The sequence below is a fragment of the Acipenser ruthenus genome, chromosome 2 (genome assembly GCF_902713425.1).
Source record: "Acipenser ruthenus chromosome 2, fAciRut3.2 maternal haplotype, whole genome shotgun sequence".
NCBI classification, from domain to species: domain Eukaryota; kingdom Metazoa; phylum Chordata; class Actinopteri; order Acipenseriformes; family Acipenseridae; genus Acipenser; species Acipenser ruthenus.
This window is the reverse complement of record NC_081190.1, coordinates 79,808,098-79,827,810: the sequence shown is the minus strand read 5'-3', so window position 1 is coordinate 79,827,810 and position 19,713 is coordinate 79,808,098. Positions and strand designations below refer to the sequence as shown.

The window sequence follows — 19,713 nt, the reverse complement described above, 5'->3', positions numbered from 1 at the left end:
AGGTGTTGAATCACTCGCGTTACAAAACTCTTTTTACACTCTACATGCGTATTACCAACGTATTATTTTTATACAAATTCCATTCCATTGACAATGTACATAATGAGAAGAGGCAACAGTGAAAAGAATCACAAAATAGTCTCAGGCCAATAGCTGTATAGTTACAAATTTGTAAATATGTAAAACATATAGCTACCTTGAATAATTTAGGTATTCAGGGTAAAACATAAACAAGAAATCAATTCAATATGCACTGTCTGCAGCTCTTCAGAAATGCAGCATAAGACACAAAATCCCAGATAATTCCAGCAGGAAATGAAGAAAAAAAAAAAAAAGAGCAGCGTCATGCATTGTAGCGCACAGAGCCCTACCATAGCCAATCCATCCTCAGATCAAGGGCATATCTTGTTACATGTAGTGATGATCCACTCCAGGTATGGCAGAAATATTACACTGATTTACATCAAACCTCAAATAACATCAGCACATACAGTATTAGGTATAAATCTAAGAAAAAAAAGAAAAAAAAGAAAAGAAAAGAAGGGAAAAAAATAGCAAGCAGGGAACCCCAACCCCCCCATCAGAATTTCAAGCAAAATCAATCTTTATTTCAGCTCTCTCATATTCTCTGTCAGCCTGTGCTGGGAGACTGCAGCAATGCATGCAAGGGATGCTGGGATAGGGATGCAGCAGCACACTCCAATGAGATTTGCTGCTTTGTCATAAAGTCAACAAATCAGCTGATGCCAACCTCCCTGAGTCACTGATTCAGCCAGGAGAGTGCTATGTAACAGAACTAGAAGCAGGAGCATGATATCCAGTATCATGCTTGTTCCTAGATCTGATAAACTGAAAATATTTAGGCCAATGATTATCAGTTTCCTAAGTGGGTCGTTCACAGGGAAAGCTACCAATTTTAATCAAAGAAAATGTCTTGAAGTTACCTAATTTAGCTTTTGTACATAAAAGGATGCTTCGCCTTCATTAAACTTGATAAGCAATCTCAATATATTTTACCACAAGTTCACAATTTAATAAAAAGTACACTTCAGAGTATTAAGGGCAAGTTAAACCAAATTATGATATTGACAAAAACAAAAGCAAACTTTTATCAACTTGTCTCCACAGGAAAAGTACAGAGATGTGGTCCAGGCTGTACCCTTCACTGTCCCCATCCTGAATCAGCACATCTGTCAAGGAAGCATCTAAACAACTTTCATCCCTTGGTAAAAATGTATTCTTGAACTAGATAAAGGGAACAGTTACATTGGCAGCACAGAATGTAATGGAAATAGAAGTCCATGTGACAGCTATTCAATATGCCTCAAAAAACATTTGAAACTCACATGAATATAGAAATTATGTAATAAAATGAATACATTATAATAAAAAAAACACACTTCATTCAAATGCTAAAAAAGCTTCTACTGTATTTTGTTTAGTTACATGTTCAGACTTCATAGAATCTGGTAGAAGTGTGGGTTTGGCTGAGCTTGACACCAGAACTGTGCGAAATATACTGTACACACACACACACACACAACACAAGAAAATAAATCATGCTGGTGGGCTTTTACATTGTGCCTCTCTTGACTCCTGCCAACTACAGTAATTAATGCCTCCCTTTCCAAGAACTGAAACAACCCATGGTGAGGATTGAGCATATTGTACATGCCCACTTAGCAAGAGCTCAGCAAGCAGTCTGTAATTACTGTGAATGCAGTGCAATACAGCACATCTTCCATTTACTCTGTCACATACTGTGCCTCCTTGCCTTGGAATTCTGATTCCTGTTTTCAGTTTTATTTTCCTAGATTGAGCTGGGGGGGTTCAAAGGCTGAGATACATGGCCAGCCATGCGTACCCATGACCCTGTGTTAAGGCCACTCTCTCAGCCTGATGTCTGGCACTGCAGGCTTGTTCAGCCTTTTATTTACATGCTTATATTTCACGTCAGTAAAACTACATCTATATTTTAAAAATCACAAATTACATGCACAAGAAATACAGTGTGTAAGCTGAAAGTCAAATGTCAACTGATATTTGCCTTATAAACTGTATCTTTAGGGGCAGCAGTGTGGAGTAGTGGTTAGGGCTCTGGACTTGACTGGAAAGTTGTGGGTTCAATCCCTGGTAGGGGACACTGCTGCTGTACCCTTGAGCAAGGTACTTTACCTAGATTGCTCCAGTAAAAACCCAACTGTATAAATGGGTAATTGTATGTAAAAATAATGTGATATCTTGTAACAATGGTAAGTCGCCCTGGATAAGGGCGTCTGCTAAGAAATAAATAATAATAATAATAATAATAATAATAATAATAATAATAATAATAATAATAATAATAAATATTTATATTAAAAGGCAACAAGCAAGACAAAAGCTAACATCCTAAACATCTAAATTACCTTCAGAAACAAATATTGTATACCTACTATACAGAACAGGTATGCTTTTAGAAGGTTCCAGGACTGAAGTATTAAAGGAACTATCAGGGTTTTTTTGTTTTGTTTTGTTTTTTGGCCTTGGAAAAATCAATTCCATATGGGTACTGTGTGGCCAGTGATCTGCTACATTCCAATGGGCTGATGCCAAACATTCTGACACCTCAAAACAACACTGAAATATCTTCCACATTGATGCTTGGGAACACAAGCTCCCCAGCAGGGGGTGGTCTGAAGACAAATTCCTGCCTTCTATTACTTTTTAATTAAAGTGAGATGCTGGCAATGCTTACATCTGAATCTCTGCATTCAGAGTCAAAAAAGCTCACAGTTCAACACTCACAGTATAAAATAAAAACTGAAATGTCCATGCATTGTTCACTAACCTTCAGTTCTATATATAAAATCACAAGCTGCAGTGTGAATTAGATTAATTTTACTTTAGTCACTGTAATATACTTGGGGGACTCTGGGTGGTTAGGTTTAACACTTTTATTTAACTCTCACACATACACTATAGATGTGCTATACCCCAATATATTACAGGCCTTTAAGACTAGAATTACACTTGCTCAGATATAGCAATGTTTTCTCTTCTTTTTCCTGAGAACAACAAAGGATTAAAATAGATTAAACAGGCCCCTCTATTTCCCCTCCCCCAGCAGAGGCATAAATCAATGCTGTGCGCAGACTCAATTACAACATCTGAAACGCTATCCCTCCCACACTGTATAAATTATACCACACACTCAGGGTTCTGTATTCTTGTTTAATTGTGTGTTCATTTTATAAACAGGAAAACTAGCACCCACTGAGGTAATGTGTTTTTTTCCCCACAAGTCACTCTTTTTGCTATATTGATCAATGACATAAGCCATCTCAGGTGTCCATGCTATCATTATCATATATAATTATACACACCATCCGTCGCTTTTTGAGCGAAAGTGGGCTCCATGGAAGAAGACCCAGGAGGACTCCACTTTTGAAAGAAAAACATAAAAAAGCCAGACTGGAATTTGCTAAAATGCATATTGACAAGCCACAATCCTTCTGGGAGAATGTCCTTTGGACAGATGAGTCAAAACTGGAGCTTTTTGGCAAGTCACATAAGCTCTATGTTCACAGACAAAAAAATGAAGCTTTCAAAGAAAAGAACACCATACGTACAGTGAAACATGGAGGAGGCTCGGTTATGTTTTGGGGCTGCTTTGCTGCGCCTGGCACAGGGTGCCTTGAATCTGTGCAGGGCACAATGAAATCTCAAGACTATCAAGGCATTCTGGAGTGAAACGTACTGCCCAGTGTCAGAAAGCTCTGTCTCAGTCGCAGGTCATGGGTCCTCCAACAGGATAATGACCCAAAACACACAGCTAAAAGCACCCAAGAATGGATAAGAACAAAACATTGGACTATTCTGAAGTGGCATTCTATGAGTCTGAATCCTATCAAACATCTATGGAAAGAGCTGAAACTTGCAGTCTGGAGAAGGCACCCATCAAACCTGAGACAGCTAGAGCAGTTTGCTCAGGAAGAGTGGGCCAAACTACCTGTTAACAGGTGCAGAAGTCTAATTGAGAGCTACAGAAAACATTTGATTGCAGTGATTGCCTCTACAGGTTGTGCAACAAAATATTAGGTTAGCGGTCCCATAATTTTTGTCCATGCCATTTTCATTTGTTTTCTTATTTACAATATTATGTTGAATAAAAAATCAAAAGCAAAGTCTGATTTCTGTTAAATATGGAATAAACAATGGTGGATGCCAATTACTTTTGTCAGTTTCAAGTTATTTCAGAGAAAATTGTGCATTCTTCGTTTTTTGTGGAGGGGTACGAACAAATTTGAGCACGTCTGTATGTGTGTTGCCCATTGAAAAAAGCAAGCAAAACACTTGCTTAGATGTTTATTATCAAACACAGAAACCTGAATACAGAAACCAACATTTCAGACAGTAGCTTGGGCTGCATAACGTAACTATCCACACAGTAGGCCTATAGAAAGAACAATGGCAGATCCAGGGACGAGGTCGGGGGGACCAGACTCCCCCTCTTTCATTAAAACATAAAGCTTTTTTATAGCACAAAATAATAATTTAATTTTTTTTTTTTTAAATGACTGATATCTATTCATAATACTGTCACATTGACTTGGCTATACAGGACTTATCCAGTCAATGTTATATTAAAGTAAAACAGTTAGGCAATTGTTAAGGTGCAGAAGAGACAATGCCTCGCACAGCTGGTAGGCAATGGCACTGCGCAAATCATCTGGCAGATACACCCGAAGACTGCTATAAAAAAATTGATAATTATTCTGTTTGTTGATTATGTCTTGTGTGAGCACTGTTTCAGCCGATTCCTGAAATTATGATCAAGTTCCCTCTGGATGAGATTGATGAGACAACTGCTGTCTGATTCCAATCTCTACCAAAATGATATGCCCTGATACAAGAGCTTCACTATTGAACTGGAAGTGTGGAGAGACAGGTGAATCAGAAATACCATTGCGTCACACCAAACACCAAGCAGTTTGCTCGCAAAGACACAGTAATAAGGACTTATTTCTGGACCGTACAAGATGCTACAGATCAGTCGTATTATCCCAGTTACGAGTGCAGAAGCAAAACTTTCTTTTTCTATGCTTTGGCATGTTGACACAGTGCTAAGGTCTACGATGGGTGAAGATCGATCGGCTACACTAGTTCTAATGAACATGCACTATGGCATGGACACTGATGTTAATGAGGTTGTTGAAAGATTCATAAGAAAACATCCTTGTCTCTATTCAACGATTTACAAGAAAAATCCATCATATGATTAGAAACACTGTGAGTAATGTATGTGTTAAAGTGTTAGTATGTAGTGCAAATATAGTTTAGCTTAATGAAGTACGGAAATCAGAAAACTATTTAGGTTGAAAGTTTTTAAGCTTCAGGTCTTCAAAAAGATAACCAGGTTAACGAACTTAACTCTTATCATTTGTTAACTGTCTAAGAAAAAAACTATAAAAGCTTATCAAAGTTTTTAATCCCTGCATATTTGGTATCAGGTGAGCCCCCTCATGACATCTGAATGGTGGGACTTTGCAGCATGTTTACGCAGCAAAAACAAGACCAGATTTCCATGTTTCAAGGTAGAGAACTTCCTGTAGTAGTGAGGGATGCTTTCATTTGCCATGGAAACCACGAGACAGCAGAATCACAGGAAACCAAAAAGGGCGAAAGAGACATCCAGTGTAAACCTATTTATTTCCTCTCACCGAGCCAACCACACAAAAGTCCAACCAAGAGCAACCACAGTGTTTAGCTTCAGCTTGTCTTGTGTGTACCAGGTTTTACAGCTGAACTTTGCATCAAATTGAAATTCAAGCACAGGATCTCCCAGTTCCTAGCGCTCATCATAAACATTACACCATACCTCAAAACCTGGGATATGTATAGAGCAGGGGTGCCCAATCCTGGTCCTGGAGGGCCGGTGTCTCTCCTGGTTTTTGTTCCAACTGTACACTAAATTGCTTAATTGGACCAATTAAGCTTCTAATAAGTACTTGATTGGTCCAATTAAGTAATTTAGGGGGCAGGACCAGGATTGGGAACCCCTGGTATAGAGGGTAAACAACAAGTTCATTTTGCACTAATGGAACTAAATCCTGTGTATCTTATTCTGTACAGACTGTGTAAATTGAACACTACAGCACAATTTGAAAGGTATTCCTGAATACATGTTGTGATTCATAATAAGCTCATATGTTCGGTGTATGTCATAAGTGACACCCTACACACAATGTATCATACAGAACAAAAGAACCCTTAGTGGTACAGACAAAAAAAGGTGTGTTGGAATTTTCAGGAAGCAAACTTTTGATTAGCAAAGAGAGAATTAATTAATTACAATACCAACAATAGAAACTTTGCAAATCATCACACAAATGCTGTATAACAGAAACGACTTCAGACAACAGCCTGCATTGATTTTAGTTAGTGGATTTTTACTTATTTTATTTTGCAACACTAAAATGACAACATCAATAAAAGAAGCAAAAACTCAACACACTGCCTCAGTTGATAAGTTTGTGATAAACAGTGTTTTCTTACTTACCAGTTATGCTGTACTGTAAAATGTAAGAAAGAACTTTCCTTCTCAACTCCTGTCCTCAAACCAGGCTTAATTTTATGTCAAAACACGACAGTATGTTAGCTAGTTTCCATTCTACGACAGTTTCCAGAAGAAAAGTCAGCTGTTTTTCAAGGGCAGTCAACTTTGGAAAATCACAAAGCAATATGATCTGTCCTGTCGCTCACCGTTCACTGCTGGCTCACTGTGTACACTCACCATAGACTGCTGTCAGTTTCAAATAACAGGCTGCCCTATAGATATGGCTGCCTTGTGACAAACACATAGCACAGGCAGCCGACTAGCAGTCCTCCCACTCCACTGTGAAAGAAAAGCCATTCACTGCAGTCCTGCACTTCACTTACACACCATCATATTCTGTAATACATTTAGCTGGCATCACTAACCTGAATGCACAGGCCATTCAAAAAATATTTAAATAAAACGAAATATCCGGTGCTACTACACCCATCTGCATTATCATCTGTAATGTGGCAAATTGAAGTTTTTGAATTACATTTGCCTGCATGTCACAAATAAATGGCAATTTTCAACACAAGGGAAAGTGGAGATTCCAGCCCATTGTACACACAGTAGCACATATTTATTCACAACACTCACACACAGTTGGCCTTCCGGTAGCAGGACTTGCTGTTGGTGGATGATTTATTGTAATCAGGTACCATACTGCATCAAAACCTGATGAAGCCCTGGAGGCAACAGCTGATTTACCAACACGAGATTTTCAAGCTGGCATGTTTGCAGTCTTTTGACAGGCAGATCTTAATTATCTGTATAATTTATTGCAGGTCAGTAGATACTGACCTGCAACTGTATGATTAGGATGATTAAAGCAAATTCAGCTGCTTTAGCAGTTAATTGAAAACAGTTTTAAAAAAATTTATAACACATGGTTAGTTTTAGATACTGAAGGTGAGACTGAAAACGACTCTGATTTTAACTTTATAAATTTGGCTGCTCCATGTGACGTTTCTAAGAGGCATGTAAAATTCAGGTTAAAGTATCCTGCCATTCCCACTACCCGCTGTGTAAACACAGAGGTGTGTGCTACAGTAACTGTCAAATTCCTATTACCCCTGCTCAATCACATGCTCTTGAATGGGCCCATTTTCGCCAAGGTTTATTTAATGTCAGGTCTCTGTCTAATAACGCTCCGTTAATTAGTGATTTTATTCAGGATTACAACATTTACATTCTCTCTTCAACTGAAACATGGTTTGGACCGAATGACAATGTTTCCCCTATTGAGGCTTCTCTACCTAACTATTCTTTTTTCCAGAAAGTTCGCTCTACTGGTCGGGGAGGTGGACTTGCTACTGTTTTCAGTAGTGAACTTTAATTAATCAGAAAATCGAAGGTGAACAACAATTTGACATACAAAAGAAATTGGACTGTGTTTTTGGAAACACTTTATTCCTAACATTTTCCATCATGCAGAATGTGACCAAATTATTATTTTTTAGTTGAAGGAAATCCACAGAAGCTGTGTATAGTATTAATATATTACAATCTCCCCTTTCAAGCTGCTGCAGTCACTTTTTCAGATAAAGTGTTTTAAAAGAATAGTTTTAAATGATTGAACACTCTGCTTGAAAAAATCCAGGCCACCCAGTATTTATTTATTTTTTTCTGTCTTGAGACTCCCAGTGTGGACTAACAGTAGGGAGACTGCACACAAGAAAAATCCATGAAATCGAAACACAAATACCAAACAATGAAAAAAAAAGGTAAAAAAATAAAAAACCCATTCCATAAAACGCATTGCCATTCCATTCAGAGTTTACAGTATTACAGTATATTTGTGCATTGTAAACAGTTTTTACTTGCATACTGTATGGTAATAGTTTGGTATATATGCATAGTACATACCGTACCTTTGACATCACATATGACTGTATCAATTATTTTTAACTGACTCAAAATAATTGAACAGGTGTAGAAAAAAACAAACAAACATCATTTTCAAACAAATAGAACAGTAGACCTTGTACGGTCTTGTGGCAATGTGCCCCGCCCCTGTGTGCATTTGTGTGTTATGTGTTGTATGTTGCGTGTGTTAATGTTGGTGTATAGAGATTGGTACACGGGATATAAACGGGTCTGTGTTTCACGTGTATTTAAAAATGTAGATTTGTATTTAGGCACGAGGAGGGCACAAATCACTTCACGTGCTGGTTAAATGTAATATGTGAGCACGGGGTTGCATGTAATGAATTCACGTGCTGGGATTCAAGTGAATAATTAATTAGTAATTGAATCACAACAGTATATATAGACACATTTTCATTCACTCGGGGTTGTGTGTTCAGGGCAAAGGAACGGGAGAGAGTGAAGAGATAAATTAATAGTGAACAATTGCTACGTGGTACGTGTTTGTTTAGTGTTTGTCCCTGTGTGTCAGTGTCTGTTCGTTTTGTTTATATATTTATTTTGGCGTAAGTGCTGTGTCCTGTTTTGTGTTTAAAACCTTTTTCATTTTGCAATAAACCTTCTGAACGCTACCATTGCGTCTCAGTTTCACTCATCACCACCGTCTGTCTGTGTGTTTCTTCCGGGTCTGACGTGTCACTACCAGCCAGCCTTGTGACAGGTCTATTTAATTTTCCTCTTTTAGTAACAATCCACAGCTCAGGTCACACTGGCCTTATACTGCCGGCAGCAGCATCTGTCCACTCCATCTGTAACTAAGCGATCACCTCTTTCTATTCTGTTTATTTCTCCCAGACAGACTCCAGACAAGCAGCTGCATCCAGAGCACTGATTTTAGACTTCCATCTGGGCAGAGTGAAATCCATGACAAATTACACGTTTTAGTAGTCCTAACGTGTAATTTTCAACCTTTGATTGTAATTAAACCCATACCTCAAGCCTTAATGAGATGGGGGCGATGGAATAACACTCACTTAAAAAAAATTAAAAAATAAATAACACCCAATGGATCAAACACAAGCACTGATGTTTGAAAGTGGATCTTTCTAAAACAACTGTCAACCCTAATCCCATCCCTATAGCACCCATCACGTTTACTATCCCCCATCTATCTGACAGCCCCCCAGGGCAGTTCAAACTACAAATCCCAAATCCCCAAGAACTGTGGCTTTAGAAGGATTATTTCTGGAACTCTGCAGTCCATTTTAAGCGCTTCTGGGGGTAATTTTTACAGTCTCTTCTGTTTTTGATATTTTTTATCCAAGTTTCCTTGGGTCATTAAACAGCTGGGGAATTCTGCCAAAGTAATTTTACTCCCCACAACTTGTCTTTCTGCAGAGAATGCCTCCATTAATCAGAATGTTTTTTATTTTTTTGTGATAATAGCAATACAATTAGGCTTTCTCGTTTAATATTTCAACAGATAAACAAAGAAATACTGTGTCTCATAGTTCATTTAGCAGTTTTGTGATTCCCACCTGTGTTGTTATATGATTTGAGCAGTTTTTGGCAGTTGTCAAGTCATCTAAACTCTAGTGGCTGTTTTCACAGACACAGATTAGAAAAAATGAGACCTGAAAAACACAGATTTTTAGCCATTTACAAAAATAATAAACCTAAAATAGTTACAAGCTTCTGTTTATCTAATTACATTTATAGCACTGAAATGACTCAACCTGTGCTTTTTTCCCCGTCTTAGAAAATGAACAATCTGTACCCCTCCCAACCCTCTCCTGTCACTCAGCCACTGGACTAGTTTGTTGTGTAATCAAAATCTCTGAGCAGTACCAGCATTCAAAAGGACAGTGAGTCAAGATAAGTGATGAAACAGCAAGCTTCATCAATCTCAAGACATCAGCACTTCATCTGATGGCCAATGTCAAAGTCTGCTGAACACAGTAAAAGACCTCCTGCAACTCAACCCACATCAACATCAAACTGCATGTCACTTCCTGTGAGGATTAGCTACAAATTTCGACCTATTTCTTGCAACCTCTAATTAGTTTTTCTTTCTATTCTCTTGTGGGAGTAAGGAAACTTTTTTCCCCCAGTGTCCTTCATAATGAGATAAATACTTCAGTCTTGGAAACGGACACTCTTTTAAGCTCTTCCTGCAGTGATTTAAACACACAGTTTTACATATTAAACACACAGAACCGTACACACAATACTTACAATTGTGACTGCTCGGAAACAGAGCACATAGCCTTCTGTTTCCTTCTACCCAGCAGTCCCGAAATGAACTATTTGTGAGACTTTTATGCCACACAGAAGCAGGTACAGGCAGCTGGCTTTAATTTGTAATTAACCTTGTCAACTGCCAAAACGATAAAACAATTAACAAAACAATCAACCCAACTTAAACAATTACTCAAAATTAACTTGGAGCCAGGTTTGTTACCTGACTGTACCTGCTACCGTGCTACAGTATATATAGTAACGACCTGTGCATTGTGTTTGTGTACTGTCATTCCCGCTGTCTACATGTGCTTACGTGCTGTGTGTTTATTTCCTCCCCGCTGTATTCTGCCGCTGCTTTGTTTACCTTTTGTGTGTATATTCCTGTGTATAATGTAACCTGTCTGCCTGTTTGTCTTCCCTGATCTGTTACCATTGGTTGTTATCTGCCTGTGCCCATTGGTTCTAGTGTGAGGCTGAGGGTCAATGGGATGTGCCTGAGCCCTCGTACCCTATTTGCATAAGGGGGTGGGTCTAAGGTTATAAGAAGGCGCTGCAACGCCATTTTGTGTTGTTGGTAAATGTAACCCGAGAAGGTGACAGAGCTGTGGTCTCTGCGTGGGTGCTGAGATAGTGTCCAAAGAATAAATAAAGTCTTTTGAAAGACCCAAAGCATCTCTCATTTTCTGCCTCCTGCAAAACGCTATATTATATATATATTAGAGGTCGGCACGTGTAAAAAATCCGATACCACGTACCCGCATTATGCCAATAAGTAAATACCTAGCAGTATACATTTTATTTAGTGGCTGAGCTAATATCCAGTTTTTGACATGCATGCACATTTACATGCATACATACAGTACATAGACAAATTTATGACACACATTTATGCTTAAGCAACATATTCACATGTATGAATCCATCCGCAGACATTCACATAGAAGACACAATTCTGATTTGTAATCCAGGCATGCAAGGCCACAGAACGGCCTCTCTTTGAAAAAAATAAATAAATATTCAAATCCCATTTAATCTGCTCTTTGCATAATATTCCCCTTTTAAGAGATAAATAACACAAATACTGTACCTCCTGGCTTAATCTTGTACAGCATGGCAAAGTTCTCAGTTCACTGCACATGCACTTTCAGCCATTTCTGTAATGAGACTGCACCCCTATCTACCATCTGTTATCAACCAATAAAGTAATAACTCCGCTCCATATCTAGTTTGTTCCATTGGTTAATGAAACATTATTACATATACCAAATTGACCATGGTTCAAAAAGGGCATTTCAGCACCAGTATATCATAAGCCAAGTGGTCTGTGTTTTTATTAAACTGGATGTTCTTTGCTATTGTGTGCATAGATTTATTCAGGCATCTTTGTGATCTGACTTTATAAAAGTCGTCAGATAACGTTTCTCTGGAAGAATGTTGATGATAATCCTCCCTTATATCCTCAATATGTATTGAACTCTGGTACAGAGATAGTACAGTATGGCACTTTTAGCATAGCAGACAGCACAGTGGTGTCTGAACCTGGTTTGATCTTCATTCACCACCTCTACACAACATTGAGTTAAGGATGCCGATGTAACTTTCCTTTGAGTGTGCTTTTTTGTTTTAGACCCTGCCTATACTATGCCTTTAAACATAAAAGTATGAGTACTGCAATTATTATTTATGTTTACCTGAGTAGTTATACTTCTAAGACCAAACAACATTTTTTTGTGTATCCTCCAATACCCCAAAATGCTTTGTGGTATGTTTGGCGAAATACTCAGAACTGGCGCCTGAAGGACTTGCTATCAGTGTACACTCTGCACTAGGTATTCATTTTTATGCCTAAAAAAAAAAAAAAAAAAAAATCTGTCTGGTCATCTCTGTTAAACTAGTGGAGAAAATAACATAAGCTCAACATTAAATTAGGCGACTGCAAAAATGAAATGCAAGTTAAAAGTAGGATCGGGTATGAACAATTCACGTCATTTGTCAGCTCTGTTTGAAATACAATTAAGGGACCAGAATTAGGCTCAAGCAAGATATGAAGGTAAAAACAAAGACTGTTTTGTAATTAACAGCTTTTTCGGAGTTTAATTATGACACAGAATCAGCTCAATTTGTCTAAAAGGGATCACCTGATTAAAATTAAAAGCTGAAAACCGAGCCGTACTTGTGTGTGTATGTGTGTTCGCATTTACTTTTTCCAAAATACTTGTTTTATTTCTTTTTAGCAATATGGACCTCTATTAATATAGGACATAACACATTATTTTAAAATAAAACACAGTGCATGGTGCGTTACTATCATATTAATTTCAGCTGTTCATTGTGCTGCTAGGAACTGTAACTGAACTATTTTAATAGTGTGTGTACGCATTAACCCGACTAAGCATGAAACGGTAATCAAGTGTGGACGCTTTGAGCTGGATTAATTAGATCGGTTTCGAGTACAGTTCTCAAGATCAGTTATGTAGTGTGGTCCGGGCCTAAGTTGCTACATCAAAACTTAAGCCCCTGACACACTGGCATGCTCTGCCCGGGTCAGGACCCAGTGTCATGTGGGTTGGCTACACGATTTCACACTGCTTTTGATAAAGGAGGATTGACCTGGGTGACAGACGCAAGTAAACAATATGGTAACAGTATCCTGGGAGACAGTTACCATGGTTTTAGGAAAGGCAGCTCATGGGAAAGGAAGATTGTGTCTAACTAACCTGCTTTATTTGAGGATGCAACATTGACAATGGATAATTGCAAAGCATATGACACAAGATAGGAGGAGTGGCAAACACTGTTGCAGCAGCAAAGGTCATTCAAAATGATCTAGACAGCATTCAGAACAGGGCAGACACATGGCAAATGACATTTAATAGAGAAAAGTGTAAGGTACTGCACGCAGGCAATAAAAATGTGCATTATATCATATTATATCATATGGGAGATACTGAAATTGAAGTTCATGTTGACTCAGATGTCTTCCTCTAGAAGACATTTCTATAAAAAGGTCAACAAAATGCTTGGATATATAGTGAAAAGTGTTGAATTTAAATAAAGGGAAGTAATGTTAAAACTTTACAATGCATTAGTAAGACCTTATCTAGAATACTGTGTTCAGTTCTGGTCACCTCGCTACAAAAAGGATATTGCTACTCTAGAAAGAGTGCAAAAGAAGAGCAACCAGAATGACCCGGGTTTAAAAGGCATGTCGTATGCAGACAGGCTAAAAGAATTGAATCTATTCAGTCTTGAACAAAGAAGACTACGCAGCGATCTGATTCAAGCATTCAAAATTCTAAAAGGTATTGACAATGTCGACCCAGGGGACTTTTTCGACCTGAAAAAAGAAACAAGGACCAGGGGTCACAAATGGAGATCAGAGAAAGGGGCATTCAGAACAGAGGAGGCACTTTTTTACACAGAGATTGTGGGAGTCTGGAACCAACTCCATAGTAATGTTGTTGAAGCTGACACCCTGGGATCCTTCAAGAAGCTGCTTGATGAGATTCTGGGATCAATAAGCTACTAACAACCAAACAAGCAAGATGGGCCGAATGGCCTTGTCTCATTTGTAAACTTTCTTATGTTCTTATGTATCAATGCCCCGGAAACAGCTTGTTACAGACGCTTCCATCCAAGCTTCTGTGGATTGAACCATCGGCCCAAATGTTGATTAGAGCAAATGTTTCTTCATCCCTACTGCATGGTGTGTCTCAAGCAACAAAAATATGGCTAAACAGAATAAACAAAAACGTTCCTTATGGAAGTGAAACCTTTATACAGGCGTGGCTGTTTGTTATTTCATCCACCATCATGCATTTTGTCTCGCTCAACAAAGATCAAAGCGTGTCAACCCACATACTGAGGTGGGTCGCTCGGACCCGGGTTAACTCGGTACGTGGTTTCACACTACGCAGTGACCCGGGTAGCCGGAACCCGTGTCCGGAACCGGGTAGAAGTGCCAGTGTGAAGGGAGCTTTAGTCTACCAAAGGATTAAGAGGGATTCTGGAAAACTAAAAATCTCTTATACCGGATTGAAATTTTGGTACATAACAGCAGATAATTTGTTTTAATATAATTACAAAATGCAGCTACTCTTAAGTTATTCATGTTTTATACTATTTTCTCATCATAGTGCTATTTATATTAGAATTCTTAAATCAAACATTTGCTAATTCACTGAAACTGTACTTTTATTCTACTATTAATTCTCATGGATGCTGTAACGAATGAGACTGCTGCTTTACTTGACACACAAAACACGTGAACATGTTTGAAGCTCAACATGTCTTCCTTGGAATCACAATTTAAATAAATAAATAAAGTATCTCATTTTTATAGCATTAATTATTTTTTTTTGCACTAGCAAAAAAGGCAATTTACTTACCACCGAAAAGTTTTTTATTTAAAATTCTTTAGTATGTCTGTTTGTTCATGGTGCAACTTGGATGGCAAATAAAAAGTTTGGGGCATTTTACATATTCACTACCCCAGAATTACAGTATTTATAATTAAAAATGTGTTATTTAATTTTATAGAAACAAATATAAATACACATCTCATTTGCAAGTAACCTTATTGTTAGGAAACAGTAATTTAATGAAACATGAAACATGCATTGCTACAATCTATTTCTACAACTGATTTACAGTAGCAAAAATATCTAATCACTCACATCTGGTGGTGAATTACCAATGGAAGGTAGGAATATAACAAATGTAGTATAAAATGCCTGTCTGAGTAGACCTTTTGTGGTTTTAAGCTCTAAAGCTAGCATTTTCCAGACTTCATTATCAGCAGAAATTAAACATATACAATGTGTCTTTGGTGTTACTTGCAAAATGTACAATAAAACTAGAAACCCTTTGCTACTTATACTACTGAATTTGAGAATATTCAAACTCAAAATTCCTTTGGCTTTTAATCCCTTTATAGACAATGCCTGATAAACGGTCGACATGATTAATTTATGGTTACAATTATAGCAAACAGTAACCACATGGATAAAAAGCCCCCAATATTAAACTTTTTCAGTTAAACATAATTCTCTCATTATTGTACTTCACAGAGAAAAAGCGTTTACTGTAACAGACTCCAGTTTATCTTGCCTTTGCCCAAATCAGGAAGACATCCTGCACATGATACACGAATGCTCTTTTTACAAGGACTTGCCAGTGTGCCTGTATTTTCCAATAAATATATAAATGACTTACTTGCGTTCCATTGCTCCCATTCTTGTGAATCTGGTACCGATGCAGAACATTGATTCTGCTCAGCCTTTCAGACAATCAGCCCCATTATAGCCATCAAGCGTGTGGGTTAAGTGTTGTGTTACAAAAACACAAACAGACTGTCAGCACAAGCTATGGGAGTGGGCAGGAACTCTGTTATCAAGGGATGACAGCAGCCAATCGCTCGCCTGGTCTGGCTTTGAGGTTTGATTAAGATGCCGGCTCAACTCACAGCATTCAGAAGAGGAAAAGGAAAAAGACTGAAAATGCTGAATAGCACACAGCAGCAGTGCCTCAAGATAAGTGTTGGATTATAACAAGCCAGAGGAAATGTGTTGCATCAGTTACTGTAGCATGAACGCAAAATGCAAGCACTATTTGTAGTAGATTCCATTATTAAAGTGTCATGTGAATTTCAGGACAAGAACTAGCAACGGTATTGTGAATTTCTGTTGATGTGACAGAATGTTAAATGTTCATGAATTAAGAATGATGCATTTTAATATAATGATAATGGAAACAATGAATGAACCAGCTCTCAGCTTTTATTATTTATTCATTAAAAATATTCAGACAGAATAGCTTAGATCTCAGAGGTGCGTTCAGAGAGACAACCTGTTGACAGCAGCAGCATGCTTACAATGAGGTGTAAACTAACACACAATACAACAGAATGGCAACACTAGAAAGTGAGCCATTTATACAAGTACACCCATAAAAAAACAAACATGTTTCTGCCCACTTCCCAGCTGTAAATATGAAATTAGAGCCATTGGAGTCATGAAAAATTAGATCACCATGACCTGCATCCACCATGACGTTGAGTACATGTACAAATGTAAGTGCGACTTACAGTACAATTTTGCTTGAAAATGTCCTAAACAAGTTGTCATCTGCGAATGGGAGCTCGCAACTCTGTGCAGCAATGAGTTGCCAATCTTGGTAGGGAGCCATATAGAGAGCTGCATTAGACTCACAAGGACTGGGGAGAAAAACAGAATCAGGTCGGGCAGGTTTGCGTTACCCCACTACAGTTACCTCTACTGGTCTGGTGCCAGACAACGGCAGTTAAAAAGAGACGACTGGCATGACAGTGGGAGTGGAAGTTGCCTGTGGGTACGTGGGCATTGAACTGACATACACATTTGGGAGAAAATGGCTGTTAAAATAAATGATAAACCAGTCACGATTAGAGAAGAGGAATATACAACCCAATTCAGTAAATTGTTGAAAACTTAAGCTGTGTAGATAACCTTCAGTTTAACTCTTGCAACATGGAACCACTATTATACAGCAGAGATTAAGTTACCCATACTCTGGTACTAAAAATGTACTGAATTTCCAATGGTCATTTATATCTGTATAGTGTATCACCCATCATACATAAAAATAAAACGGTTATGACGACACAACTACAATACTGGTATTTAAGCAGAATGCATACTGGTACTTTTCAAACTACTGTATTAACTTCAGATGTATTTTAACTAGAATAATTGGACAGTAACATCCAGAGTTTGTCATTGCAGAACACACAAAAGCCCACCTACTATTAAACTAAAAGCTGGCTGTAGCTTTTATCTCTAAAACCATGCATACTTAATTCCTGGAAGCCATCGTACAATAAATAACTGGTAACAACCAAGCAGTTACATGTTTAACATGCATCAAACTTTAAATACTATGGCATATTAAACGTGTTCAACAACAGTCAAGATATACTATACATACAGCAGGGCCCAAAACAAACTTTAAAAGGTTGTCCGGTTGATAATTTGAACTCTGCTGATAATAACATCTTAAACATAGCTTGAGTCATTGGAAGACAGGACTATGCCTTCCTAATTTAATCAATGAAGCTGCCCTAGGCTTTTTAATCTTCACCCCAAAGCAATTACATGTAGTAACAAGGCACATGATTTACACCTCCCCACCTCCACTCCTTACAGTGCTAAGCCAGGTACTACAGTACTTCAATAGGGCTTATTAACAATATAGTTAGTTTCACCGATTAAGGTGGAGGTCTGCACAGATCAGTGGTAGGGTTGTCCGCAAGACTGCTCTGGACACTGAATGCAGGGGACAGATGGCACCCCAATCCCATCCTGTTTTGGAATGATCCCGCTGGTACCAGGATAGTTTGTCTCCTAGTCCCTGATGCTGCAGCTCCGACAGCTCCAGTCAACAACACACAAAGCCCCCAATATAAACAGATAACACATTCTTTCATTCAGAGACATGTGGATTTTGTTTTTATATGTTTCAACAGGAGTGTTTGTTTTCTTTTTTTGTTTTGTTTTTACACAGAACAGATGTTCTTTGTCCACGATTGCCACTCATACACTCTCGAGTTGTTTAAAAGTAGGTTAGAAAGATCTAGTGCTTTACATAAGATAGTGTAAGAGAACTCAAACAAAAAACAACACCCCCGTTTTCACTATGAAATGATGAATTATCGTAAAAAAGAAATTGTACCAAGACATTTTGAAGAACTACTGCCAGTGCTCAAGATAAGCTGCATGCTGGGTGTTTTAAAAAACAGGAATTACGCAAAGGCAGTAGTGTGGAGTAGTTATTCGGGCTCTGGACTCTTGACCGGAGGGTTGTGGGTTCAATCCCAGGTGGGGGGCACTGCTGCTGTACCCTAGAGCAAGGTACTTTACCTAGATTGCTCCAGTAAAAAAAAAACAACTGTATAAATGGGTAATTGTATGTAAAAAATAATGTGTAAAAAATAATGTAATTGTATTTAAAAATAATGTGATATCTTGCAACAACTGTAAGTCACCCTGGATCAGGGTGTCTGCTAAGAAATAAATAATAATGATTAAGGATACAATTTTGCCACGAATATCATGAAAATCGTGAATTTGAATTTGAAGTCTGTGAAATTTTGGAGATGGATGTAAAAACACATTTGGTTAGGCACTTCCTTTATTACCTTTAAAAATGCAGTATGTCGGGGCTCCCGAGTGGCGCATCCAGTAAAGGCGCTCCGCGCAGGATGTGCCCTATAGCCTGGAGATCGCTGGTTCGAATCCAGGCTATGTCACAGCTGACCGTGACCGAGAGTTCCTAGGGGGCGGCGCACAATTGGCTGAGCGCTGCCCGGGTAGGGAGGGCTTAGGTCGGCAGGGTAATCCACGGCTCACCGTGCATCAGCGACCCCTGTGGCCGATAGGGCGCCTGTGGCTCTGCAGCGGAGCCGCCAGATCTGTGTTGTCCTCCGGCACTATAGGTCTGGTAGCATTGCTGTGGATCTGCAGTGCGAAAAATGACGGCTTGGAAGGAGCACGTTTCGGAGGACGCGTGTTTCAGCCTCCGTTTCCTGAGTCGGCGGAGGGGTTGCGAGCGGTGAGCCAGGGATACAGATAATAATTGGGCATGCTAAATTGGGGTGAAAACCGCAATTGACAATTGGATTTAAAAATAAAACAAACACTGCACCTGGATTATCGTAGTCTGTCTGTTTATTAATCACTGCTGCATTCCTGCACCTGCACACGGTTAACCACTTTGCCACACGTTCTCAGTGAGCACATTGGTCTATTTAGCAGTTGTGCTTGCAGCCCAGAGGTGATGGAGTTAGGAGTACAGAGAGCAGTAGGTGCTGTATGACATTTGTGGAGCAGGAAAATACAAACCAAAAAAAAACATGTCAGAGAAAGGGCAGCAAAGTCCTATTGGTGCACGGAAAAGAAAAGAAACGTTTTCTGATGTGATGAGAACCAATGTCTTGATATAACAGTCCGGCTTGAATTGATGAACAGGGGGTCAGAATTGGAAATATGTTT

General features: G+C 38.6%; 1 protein-coding gene across 9 annotated transcripts in view; it reads right to left on the bottom strand.

Annotated features, from left to right (window-relative positions):
- LOC117409253 (tripartite motif-containing protein 2-like) overlaps positions 1-19,713 on the bottom strand; it is a 52,737-nt gene that overhangs the window by 20,968 nt on the left and 12,056 nt on the right. For 5 of the 9 annotated variants that reach the window (XM_059002038.1, XM_034014983.3, XM_059002073.1 and 2 more), the window contains exon 1: positions 15,902-16,056. The exons of 2 other annotated variants lie outside the window; for them this stretch is intronic. The gene's annotated coding sequence lies outside the window, so the exon portion shown is untranslated. Of the gene's footprint in view, positions 1-371; positions 634-6,541; positions 6,747-15,901; positions 16,057-19,713 lie in introns of those variants that run through there. 2 more of the 9 variants (XM_059002054.1, XM_059002048.1) reach the window with 2 other exon arrangements.